Raw genomic sequence first — 11,892 nt, 5'->3', positions numbered from 1 at the left:
ATATGAATCATAAAACACAAGCAAAAACAAGGTAGATTGCAACTCAATTTGTAGATAAATGATTAAGATCTCAAGGTTGGGGTTCCACAAACCGAACTAGCGGCGAAACTGTAATGGCAAAAATAGTCTAAGCAAAACCTAACCCTAATTCGATGACGCTACTGAATAAATAGCTTATAGGGTCATCCTTGGGTTGTCCTAGGGTACACAACCCCTTGGGTTTAGCCAACGACACAATTACAAGGGTCAAAGCCAAATCAGACTCGGACTAGATGAGGTACATGGTTTATTTTGCATATTCCCGATAGCCCATGAGGAATTTTGAGGTGGGGGTGGAGGTGGAGGTGGTAGGGGTAGGGGAAGGGGAAGAGGAAGAGCTGGAGGGAGGGAAGGTTCGTGGTTTGGCTCAAGTGCAAGTGGTGGAGGTGGCAGGGGTAGGGGAAGAGCTAGAGGGAGGCTAGCTGATCGTGTGTTCTTTGGTTGATCATGTAATATGTTCCTACTATTTAGTGCATGTTTGTGTGATGTTGGACCTGATGGTGTGCCTGTATGTGTGATGTTGGACCTGATGGTATGCTTCCGTTGGATTTGGTGGTGTGGTTTTGTTGGGCCTATTGATGTGTTTATGTTGGACTGTTTTATTGTTGCATGTTGTTGGACACTAGTAATCGTGCACGTGCAATGCACGTTATGTTCAAAATATAAATTAAACCCAATATATTGTAACCAAAATAATTTCACATAAAAGTTTTCATTTTGTGGGGTTACACAAGTTTTAATAAAATGATGTGCAACTCTCCTGACAAGAAAATATATGTGATTTGTAGCTCCTTTTCTACACTGCAGTAACTAATAAAATATCCCAACAAATTAACAGAGCAGAACGACAAGATACATGTCATTGACCAATAGAATAAAGGGGCAGGAATGTCAAATACCACAAATCTTCATGTCTCAAAATTTTTGTTGCCAGCCGTGAACCAGTTAATAACTTAATATACTTGAAATTGCAGCAAATACTTATGTACCACTTTGAATCTTAAATGTTCCACTTCATCATGTTTGTAAAAATAATTTATTTTAGGCCCCTATAGCATAAATAAGCAAGATATATGAGGCTTTAAGAGCGACAAAAAAAAACCAAAAACTTCAAAGGATCATTTCTTAATCTCAAATGATCCTTCTATTGAAGCATTTTCTTGAACATGAAAAAAAAACCAAGAAAAATACTACATGGGCAACCCAGATTCAATACCAGAAAGTGGTTGTATTATTTACATCTCACAAGCAATCCTTTGGAGTGGCTTCCTGCCATGTTGGCATACCTTGCCCCTGAACAGATTTGATACACCACCATAGTTCGGGGGAGGGGGGGGAGGGGGGTTATCAATTGGAGTGACACTCTCATCTCACTTCTATCAAGTATCAACAGTACAGATCTAACTCTTTAGAACATGAAACAACTTTAAATTTAACCAGACATACAATGATTTTTCCTTATTAGTTCAATCCAGTACCTCAAACAACTTCCATTATAATTTGACAGAAAGATAAAACAACATAAGATCATCCATAGAATCTAGAGTGCCCCACTCATATGAAGGAAACAACTTCCACAGATATCTACATGAGCTTGACCAAAATGCTATAATGGTCAGTAAACTGAAAGAAGAATAGGTAAACAGGAAATAGAACATAAGAAAGAGGAGTAGCCATACTCGATACTACAATTAGTAAGCCTCCTGTCGCTGCCAGCCTTTCAAACAGCCCTCTTCTATAATGATATTACGTAAGATTTTCAATAGAGTTCCATCTAAACTGTGCCTATATAATGCAACTAACAAAAGGGGTAATGGAGGGATCTACTTAAATTGTTTGGTAATTTGGGTTCCACAAATCAAATTCCATGTGTCAAGCAAAAATACACAATGCAGTAGCATACTTTAGTTCCTCTCTTGCCAACAACGTGCTAAAAAATCATTTAATAGATATATGCTTCTGGACAGGGATAAGCTTAATTTCCCAATTATGCCAGTGCAGGCTGTACAAACGAAGGTTTGCTTGTATGCTAATGTACAGATGTAAATATAATTGCTCGTACAACAAATTAATTTTCCATGGTAACAGAAGAGCCATATCCCAATTTCACATTAATACCAAGAGGCTGAGCTTTTTCTCATGATAGAGAATCTAAAAAAGAAAATAACAAAACCTATTGACGCAACCAAAGCTGCCAGCTTATCTTGCATCTATACCATTGAGAGTATGAGGTACATTCTGAAATGCTAAATCGAGCACATGAATTATCATAAGGATAGTCCTAAACATTCTAGTACATATTAAGTTTATGTTCCTAGCTTGTTGTACATGTCACTGTGAGAGTATTTTACCGGTAACTGTGAAGAAACAAGTAGGGCGGCTAAAAGATGTTTCATTTGGCAGAAAGTATCATGTTCCATTTTGCAAAAAGTATCTCACTAATTTCTGTTAAATAGGACTCATCAGTGGATTTCCCATCAGGTATTCCAAATATCATTTAAGCAGTAAAATCAACGTGTGTGTGCTCCATAAGAAAAATAAATGAAGCATGACAAATTGTATTATGAAAGAAAATACTACGTCGTTTTTACTCTGCATAATCTCTCACAAAATGTAGATCTGCTTCAATCACACTTGAAGCTCTGACCCTAGAAACTCAATCACACATCAAATTTACAAGATTAAATAAAAGGGTGTGAGTTCTTGAAAGAACATCCATAAAATCAATTTGCTGGTCGTGCCCTGTTGACCTTTAATGAACCTGAGAAAATAGAGATTACTCTTCACTGAAGATCCAAAGCCATTACCTCTTACAAATCCATTATGGTTTTGCATCAGCAAGTTTAATTTATCCAGAGTTCATTAGTTAAACATAACTGGAAGCATTTTAGAAAGGTGAATCAAGGTGTTTTTCTAGATGTCACACAAATTTCTATTTCATGTATTTCTAAGAGAACATATCAATATGGAGTTATCAACCCTTACTATAGAAACCATATGCTTTTTAGGGCATGTATGCTTAAAACCAATAGTTTCTACAATAGGCCAAATATCAATATATAATATATGCATGTGAGTATACCCTTCTCTTCTCCATTTCATGTTTGTCGCGAGGAGCAGCACAACTCCAATAAAGCATCTGCAAATCAGAAGGCTAAAAAAATATTTTTGTCAATCACATTCTTTCATGTATGACATTTCCTAATAAGACTAAACGGATTTGCTATCACGATTAACTTGCACCACTTAAAGTCATATCTTACCTGGGTTTTCCAATCTTGATTATCACCTTCACATCACAACTTGTATTTGAGATGCATTCGGCCTTGTTGAGTTCATCCATCCCCATGTGGATTGAGGGGAATTTGGAAGGTACTTATTCCAAATCTATTGAGCCTGAAATTAATCCCCCTCAATCCATTCAATCTCTTCCTCATGAGGATAACATAACAAAGCACTTATGTGAAGCTACTGCTCTGTCAAGTCCACATCCACCACCGTGTTGCAACCTTGCAACGCAGCCATGGTGGTAGTAATCGAGGATGGCAGCATGTAAGCATGGGTGAAGGAGAAAGAACTCCAGAATTAGGGATCCACAACTGCTTGCCAGGAATGATTTCTTCAACCAGTAGCAGAGCTGAAAATGGCGCACTTTGTTAATTATTTGAGATGAGAAAGTGAGGGCATCCGCTGCATTATCAAGTTGATGCTAGGAATGGGATACCAGGAAAACGGCGGCATCGGCTGGAGACGACCTCGGCTCCGTTGGCGTCGGTGGCTGGGGACGACCTCGGCTCCGTCGGCGGCAGCGGCGGTGGCGGATGGGGAGGACGTCGGCTCAGGCTGCAGCCGATGGGGAAGAGGGACGACCTCGAGTGCACGGTGGCGATGGTGGTGGCGGCGGCGGCGGAAGGGGCCTTCCTCGGCGCCGGCGCCGGCGGATAGGCGTGGGCGGCGGCAGCCTCGGCGCTGGTATGGCGGTGCGGTGGTGCGCCGTCGCTGAACCGTTGCGAGGAAGAGGGAGGTCCGACGTTGCGGCGGAGCGAGGAGGCGAGGTCGCTGGTCCGGCGGTGGATCGTCGCGAGGAGAGGAGGTGCAGAGCGAGGATGCGCGCGGGGAGCGATGTGCGGAGCGAGGAGGCGACGGGGAGCGAGGCGCGGAGCGAGTAGGCGGAGTCATCGCGCCGGGGATTTGCGCGGCGCAGTCACCGCGTGGGGGGCGACATCGCTGGTGGGATGAGATCGGGCGAAATCGCTGGAAGAGATAGAGCTACGGTGTACAGCGGACGGATGAGATTAGGAGAGACGCAGATGGACGGTAGAGACTGAACCAGGTGATTTCACCGGTAGGATTAGAGGGGGGCAACTCCTCCTTTTTATATTAGTATACATGAATTTGCTTTTGGATTTGGCCATATATGTGTTTATGCTTCATTGAATGCAATTTGGAATCCACAAAATAGGATAATATATTGTCAAAATTTTGTAAAAAAACTGCCATAATTGTGTCAAATTTTGTTCAGTTTATTTTGTCAAGAATATGTTAAAATTGAAGTCAAATTTGTGAAATTGACTTGTTCACTTCAATTTATTAAAATTCTGTCAAATTGTAGTTAAATTTATCAAATTGAAGTCAAAATTGAAGCCAAATCTGTCTAAATTGTCTTGAATATGAAACATATGTCAAATTTATTACAAATATTTCAACAGATCCGAATATATACACTATATGACATAATAGGGTCAAATCAAACAAGTAAGGCATAACAAGGTCAAATAAGCAAGGGCAAAAGGACTATTTGCCCCTTACTTAACACTATTAACTCACCTAGTATGTTCATTTTTTAAAAGCAGAGTCAAATAAACAAATTAGAAAATGCAGGGTCAGATTGATAGTTAGTCTTCCAAACATGATCAAATAAATAATATTCCTAAAATAATTTGCATCTAAAAACCGTCATTTGCATATAAAAAATTGCATCTACATATCATAATGTCCTAGTACATAGCAGTGTAAATGTTACTTCCTCCGTCCCAAAATATGAGAACTTAAAATTGAATGAAACATTTATTAGTACTACGAATCTACAAGCAGTTTGTCCATATTTGTAGTACTAGAAAATATCCTATCTAATTTTATGTTCTTATATTTTGAGATGGATATAGTAACAATTACTAGCAACTACATGAACAAAAACTACAAGTGCCTAAGAACAAGATTTGGATAACAACATGAAATATCCAAACCATGCCCTTATAGGGCTAAACAGAGTAATAACCAGTCGTTGATCAGCAAAAGTCACCCATCTCAACAGGTCTGATATGGGTCTCCATGTATAATTTGAACTGTTCTGGTCGATCAATGCCATGTAGTCAATATACATGACATGAGTACATGACATGAAGAAGTCAGTCTTCTAAGCTCTATTGGTCAGTCAGCAACCTAGTTTAGAAGGATACTCTTTACTTTACGGGTATTTTTTTTTCAACGAACAGCATCAGACAGCGTACGTTGTTTCATTGAATAGAGCGCATGCCAAAAGTGTGCCAAGATAGCGAGGGAGTCAAAAAGCAGCCATGTGGAAATCAAACTATTCTAGTCAACATTGGAAGCTAGTATTATTTTAGTTACCTGCATGTAATCTCTCTGTTTATCAGCCTTGTCTACTTATCCCTTTTCAACACGCAAGTTCTACTATTTCTATATAATTGAAACCAATAACTCAACATGAATTGAGCCAAACAAAAAGGAACCATTTGATTGCTCGCATGCTTAATCATGGCCATCGATGTATTCTGTACGCTAACCATTTTGTACTATTTACTAACTTAATGTGCATTAATTGAGCATTTTATTATTATCTCACAATAAATTCAATGTTGTTTCTAAATGTGTAAAAAATGACCAATACAGATGTTGGAGGTCGGGTGTTACTCCCATCACCCATGACCCATTGGACTCTAGCTGTGCTCGCTAAGACCCAACACGAGGAGGAACTTTTAAAAACTTTGTGTTAGAATACATTTAGAAACCTCCCAAAGAAAATGTGATATTTGCTTTCTAAAAACATACTTGTAATATTCTCTTTGTCAAGTATATCTTTGTATTTTAGACATTTACAACACCAAATTAGTTTTAATAAACTAAAATTTAGTATATTTTGATAATATGTTGAGAAACACCCAAAGGTCTTCCGGCTAGCTTTACAAGGTGGTGGGTTAAACGACCTAAGTTCGAAGCTTTCATCCCTTCTAATTATTTGATGTTATATCTTTCCTTAATATCCGTGTCTTTTTTTTGACAATATGTACGTTTTGCTGTTAATTTTTTATTATAAATTTGGTTAAATCTAAAAAATACTAGAAAATAGTCAAAGCGAATCGTATGAAACGGAGGTAGCAAGCCTTTTTTAAATATAAAGTGTGCGAAATATATTGCTAACCCGAGAAAACTAAGTCAACACATAAGACAATTTGTTGCGCGCAATAAATTGGACGCCTCTTCATGCTGCAGCAGCGAAGATAAGCCGGTGAATCGGGTCGGCAAATTCAATATGGCAGCTGCTCGCCTTAGTGTTGGGTTGCAGGCAGTTCTAGTGATGTCCCTCTTACTACTGCAGATTATGCCATTTCTGCCATGTACGCTCGCCACCGGAGGTAACTCTGCCGAGCTACTGATCATGGGCAAGGAGACGCATCAAGGCCATCATCGTCTCTTAGCTCCAACCAAATCAATATGGTCTCGTCGAATCCTACTCCATGAGAACTTTTCCGGGCCGCGTAAGTTGTATCTGAATCCAGAACTGATTGTTAATTTTGCGTAGAAAGTGGTGTTAATGTGTTTTTACCAGGAACTAGAGAAGCAACTCTAATCAAACTGATGAGCACATATATATATATATATATATATATATATATATATATATATATATATATATATATATACTCATATCATTTTCTTTCACATGCATGATTTAATCTGACTTTGTATATTTGTATATATTCTTCAATCTGAAGTAAATTTGGTTGGCCTTTCTTGGCCGGCCCGGTAAAAAAAAATTTAATCTGACTTGTAGTTACGTTTCAGAACATGACCCTCCTAATCATCGGCAACAAGGTAACTAATTCCGTCTGTTGGGTTCGTCGTTCCACGAACATGGTAGCACATAGGCTGCAGTCTGCAGGCTGGTGAAGGAAGGACAACTTTTGGTTTCTCCGGATTTTATTTTACCTTATCTTGATAAAGATAAGGGTTTTATTTTTCATTCTAATTTTTCTCTTGATAAAGATTGTAATTTACCTTCTCTTGATAAAGATTGTAAGCAAGTCGTTTTAGGTGAATAAAGTGGTACTAGTGTTCATCCTCAATTTCTTGGCTTGCCGACTACTTTTTTTTCGTACATCAACAACAATCGGCAGAGCAATTGACACTACTCAGTTCCTCCAGGTTTTATTTTACCTTATCTTGATAAAGATTATAAACAGGTTGTTTTAGGTGAGTAAAGTGCTACCAATGTTTATCCTTGATACCATTTTTTACCTTGCCAACAACCTTTTTTCATACATCAACAACAACTGAAAGAGCACTTGACATTACTCCCTCCGTCCAATAGAAAATCAACTTCTAACAACGAATCTACATATAGGCTATATCTAGATTCAAATCATTAATTATTTTTTTAGTGAAACAGAGAAAGTAGAGATGTAGCTACGGAGCTCCGATGGCTGCCCATGCAAACCTTCCCAAGAGTAGGGGTGAAATGGGGCAGGGCAAGGGCGGATTGGGTTGGAACATCCCCATCCCTGGCCCTGAACCAACGACCAGGAGAATAATGTCCCCCGTCCCCACACCCATCAGGTCCCCACACTCCGAACGGTGCTCGTGGGTTTGTGGAAGAAGATGGAAGAGAGACGACGCACCAGGCATGGTGGGAAAGGAAAATGGGCTGGGGCTCATCGACGGTGAGCCGCTGGCACCTCGGAAAATGGAGATGGAGGCGGGAAGTTTTGAGCTGTAGAGGAGGAGTGTCGTCTGCACCTCGTCAAGCTGATGCAGGGAGAGAATTGTTCATCGATCTGGGGAACGCCCCATTAGCCATCGACTGGAACAGAGGGGGTGGGCTGGTGGGGTATCGGAGTTGTTTTCGTCCTATGTGGCAGTCCTATCAGCATATTTTAAAAAAACAATTGGTGGGACTTGTCTGTCATATTATCTCTACTCTCCCTCTCTTCCCCCTCTAACCTTCCTCTACCTCTCTTCAGTCCTTGTTTGCTGCGAGTCTCCTCGTGCACGTGCCGGCGGAGGCCGAGGAGGAGCTATGGCAACTATGACTCTCCTCGCGCATGCGCCGACGGAGGCCAAGGAGGAGGCACACCCTAGAGGTGGCCGAGGAGGAGCTCTTTGCCGCCGCATCTGCCGGTGCGTGATGGAGGTGTATCTGGAGTTGGGGATGGTGATGACGAGCGCGCTGCAACAGGAGGGGACAGGGGAGGATGTAGATGCGTTGCTCCACTCGGCAGGGAAGGCTATCTCGTGAGGATATGCAGGGACGACCCTCGTCGTTATCATCGTTTGCGGTGGTGGCTTCTCTAGTGGGGTCATCACCTAATAAGGAGCTGGTGGTGGATACGGGGAGTATTGCCGTTGGCGCTGCCCGTGATGCAAACGCCGCAGCGCTACCATCGCCGACAGCTATGAATATGCGGGATCGCATTGCTGATGGCAAGCTGAGGAGCGTGGCACTAGCAGTGACGGCGAAGATGCCATGGCTATGGGCAATGACGGTAAGCGGTTACGGACAAGCATGGCGCTAGAGGCGTTGGTGCTAAGGCACTCCCCGCGGCAACTTCTGGTGGGGGAGGACGCCGCCACGGACAGCGCAGGGGCATCGTGCCACTCCAACACCATCCACAAAACCTACTCGGCCTCAGACGAGGTAGGCGGAACGGACTCCCATTCCTCGACATCGAGGCGCCTGTGCTTGCGGGCGGAAGGGGAGAGTTGACAAGGAGGAGGAGCACGGCGGCGGCGAGGTGGTGGGTGAGGAGGAGGAGGAGGAGGAGGAGGGGGATGGTGGGAGACGGGGCGGTGTCGATGGCGGCCACGACACATGGTGGTGGAGAGAGGTGGGAGGGGAGAGATATGACAGTGGGCCCCATCATTTTTTAAAAAAAGAATTGATGTCTGGATTGTCACGTTGTTGATGCGAAAAACACACACTGGCCTGTGAGATCTGCTTAGCTCTAGTACAGATCCAAGTTGTTGATGAGATGCGAGCGTGCCAGTCAGTTTGATCCTGCAACTGACAAGATATGTAAACAGCAGATAAAACTACCGATCGGCTGACAAGCCGATGGAGTGATTCTAGCCGATGCCGATACCAGCCGATAGCGATAGGGTTTTGAGCTATTGGCTATATGTTTGATGTAGAATCTGACACTTGATATAAATAAAGACGATCGGCTGATGATAATACAATATAACAATAATAATTTCCAGTAGAAACCAATCGGCTAACAATGATATGATAGAATAAGCACTGATCCGAAGATTAAAGCATACATCAGCTGGAAGTCCGATGTCATAAAATCCACAAGATTAGATAAACAATGAAAATCTTTGTTGTCATCGGCTAAATCCAACTTATATCCAATCCTTGTAGGCCGATGCAACGTCTAGATACCTCATCGGCTGAAACCCCGATGAAACTCTTATTAGGTGGAGGTCAACACATAAGACAATTTGTTGCACGCAATAAATTGGACGCCGCTTCATGCTGCAGCAGCGAAGAGAGGCCGGTGAATTGGGTCCGCAAATTCAATGGCAGCTGCTCGCCTTAGTGTTGGGTTGCAGGCAATCCTAGTGATGTCCCTCTTACTACTGCAGATTATGCCATTTCTGCCATGTACGCTCGCCACCGGAAGCAAGTCTGTCGAGCTACTGATGGGCAGGGAGACGCATCATGGAGGCCATCATCGTCTCTTAGCTCTAAGCAAATCAACACGGTCTCCTCGAATCCTACTCCATGAGAACTGGGACGGGCCGGGTAAGTTGTATCTGGATCCAGAACTGACTGTTTTGCGTAGAAAAAGTGGTGTTAAACTGTTAATGTGTTTTTACATGCATTTATGTGTATATACTCCTATCATTTTATTTCACATACATGATTTAATCTGACTTGGAGTTTCGTTTCAGAACATAATTAACCCTCCTAATCCACATCCACTAGGCAACTAATACCGTTGTTGGGTTCGTCGTTCGGCGAACATGGTTGCACATAAGCTGCGAGCTAGGGAAGGAAGGTCTTTCTACTGGTTGTTTCACAACCTGGGTTTTGGTTTCTTTGGGTTTAAAGATAAGGGTTTTATTTTACCTTCTCTTGATAAACATTGTAAGCAAGTTGTTTTAGGTGAATAAAGTGGTATTAATGTTCATCCTCAATTTTTTGGCTTGCAGACAACTTTTTTTTCATACATCAACAATAGTCCGCAGAGCAATTGACACTACTTGGTTCCTCCAAGTTTTATTTTACGTACCTTATCTTGATAAAGATTACAAGCAAGTTGTTTTAGGTGAATAAAAGGTGCTACCAATGTTTATCCTCCATACATTTTTTTGGCTTGCTGACAACTTTTTTTTCATACATCAACAACAACCAATAGAGCAATTAACATTACTCTCTCTGTCCTATAGAAAATCAACTTCGGACTATAAATCTAGATGTAAGCTATATATATCTAGATTCATAACTATAAATTAATTTTTTATGGAACATAGGAATTACAGATGTAGATACAGAGCTCGGATGGTTGTCCACCAACCTACATAGGAGTAGGGGTGACAACGGGGTAGGGCAGAGGTGGATTGGAACGTCCCCGCCCCTAGCCCCAAACCAACGACCAGGTGAATAACGTCCCCAATCTCCACACCTGTCGGATACCCACACTCCGACCAGGGCTCGTGGGTTCTGTGGAAGAAGATGAAAGAGAGACGATGCACCATTCATGGTAGAATCATCATTTGCATATAAAATGTATCCAAACAATTCGCATCTAAAAAAACGCAAATATTAAGGAATGACCTAATATCAAATAATTAGAAGGGGTGAGGCTTAGAACCTAGGTCGTCTAGCCCACCACCTTGTGGAGCTAGCCGGAAGACCCCTAGGTGTTTCTCAATTTGCATCTAAACAAGCGGCATTTGCATATAAAAAAGTTGCATTACTCATTATAAATTCTTAGTATATATATAGCACTATATGAAGAACAAAAACTAAAAGTACCTAAGGACAAGATTAGGATCATATATAACAGCATCAAATAATATCAATCCAACCCATGACTCTACAGGGCTGCACTGAGTAATCAGTCTTTGATCAGCAACAAGTCACCCATCTCAACAGGTCTGATGGGTCTCAATGCATAAATTTGAACTGGTCCGGTCGATCGATGCCCTGTAGCCAATATATACTAGTATATATCTACTTCAAATTCTGCCCGTTTGTCACCGCGAGCAAGGTCTTCAAGTCGGTCTTTCTAATCTCTATTGGCTAGTCAGCAACCTAGTTTACAAGGACTCTTTAACTTATGGACCGCATGCCAAAAGTAAGTTAAGTGCCAAGCTAGTGGGGGAGTTAAAAAAGAAGCAATGTGGAAATCATACTTTTCTAGTCAACATTGGAAGCTATACATATTGTTTTAATGATCTGCATGTATCCACCTAATCCGTTTTCAGCACGCAAAGTTATCTATATAATTGGAACTGCCGCATTAAAAAAAAGAGCCGTTGGACTTCTCGCACATGCGTAATCATGGCCATCGATGCATTATGTATGCTAACCGTTTTGTACATAAT

The 11,892-nt window shown here is 41.6% G+C and overlaps 2 long non-coding RNA genes across 3 annotated transcripts; one reads left to right on the top strand and one right to left on the bottom strand.

The window, feature by feature from the left end:
• Positions 1 to 2,577: 2,577 nt before the first annotated feature.
• Positions 2,578 to 4,271, bottom strand: LOC9267742 (uncharacterized). 2 transcript variants are annotated; one of them, XR_010739324.1, is made up of 4 exons: positions 3,764 to 4,271; positions 3,303 to 3,676; positions 3,122 to 3,193; positions 2,578 to 2,800 (listed from the first exon to the last, which is right to left on the bottom strand). It is a non-coding gene; the product is annotated as an uncharacterized lncRNA (long non-coding RNA). The 2 variants fall into 2 exon arrangements; XR_010739323.1 differs by lacking the exon at positions 2,578 to 2,800 and having other exon boundaries at positions 2,948 to 3,193.
• A 2,282-nt stretch (positions 4,272 to 6,553) lies between these two features.
• Positions 6,554 to 7,406, top strand: LOC107280050 (uncharacterized). Its single transcript, XR_001543087.3, has 2 exons — positions 6,554 to 6,818; positions 7,126 to 7,406. It is a non-coding gene; the product is annotated as an uncharacterized lncRNA (long non-coding RNA).
• Positions 7,407 to 11,892: the final 4,486 nt, after the last annotated feature.

This window comes from Oryza sativa, chromosome 2 (genome assembly GCF_034140825.1).
Source record: "Oryza sativa Japonica Group chromosome 2, ASM3414082v1".
NCBI lineage: Eukaryota > Viridiplantae > Streptophyta > Magnoliopsida > Poales > Poaceae > Oryza > Oryza sativa.
The sequence above is the reverse complement of the archived record's forward strand: the minus strand, read 5'-3'. Positions and strand labels throughout refer to the sequence as shown.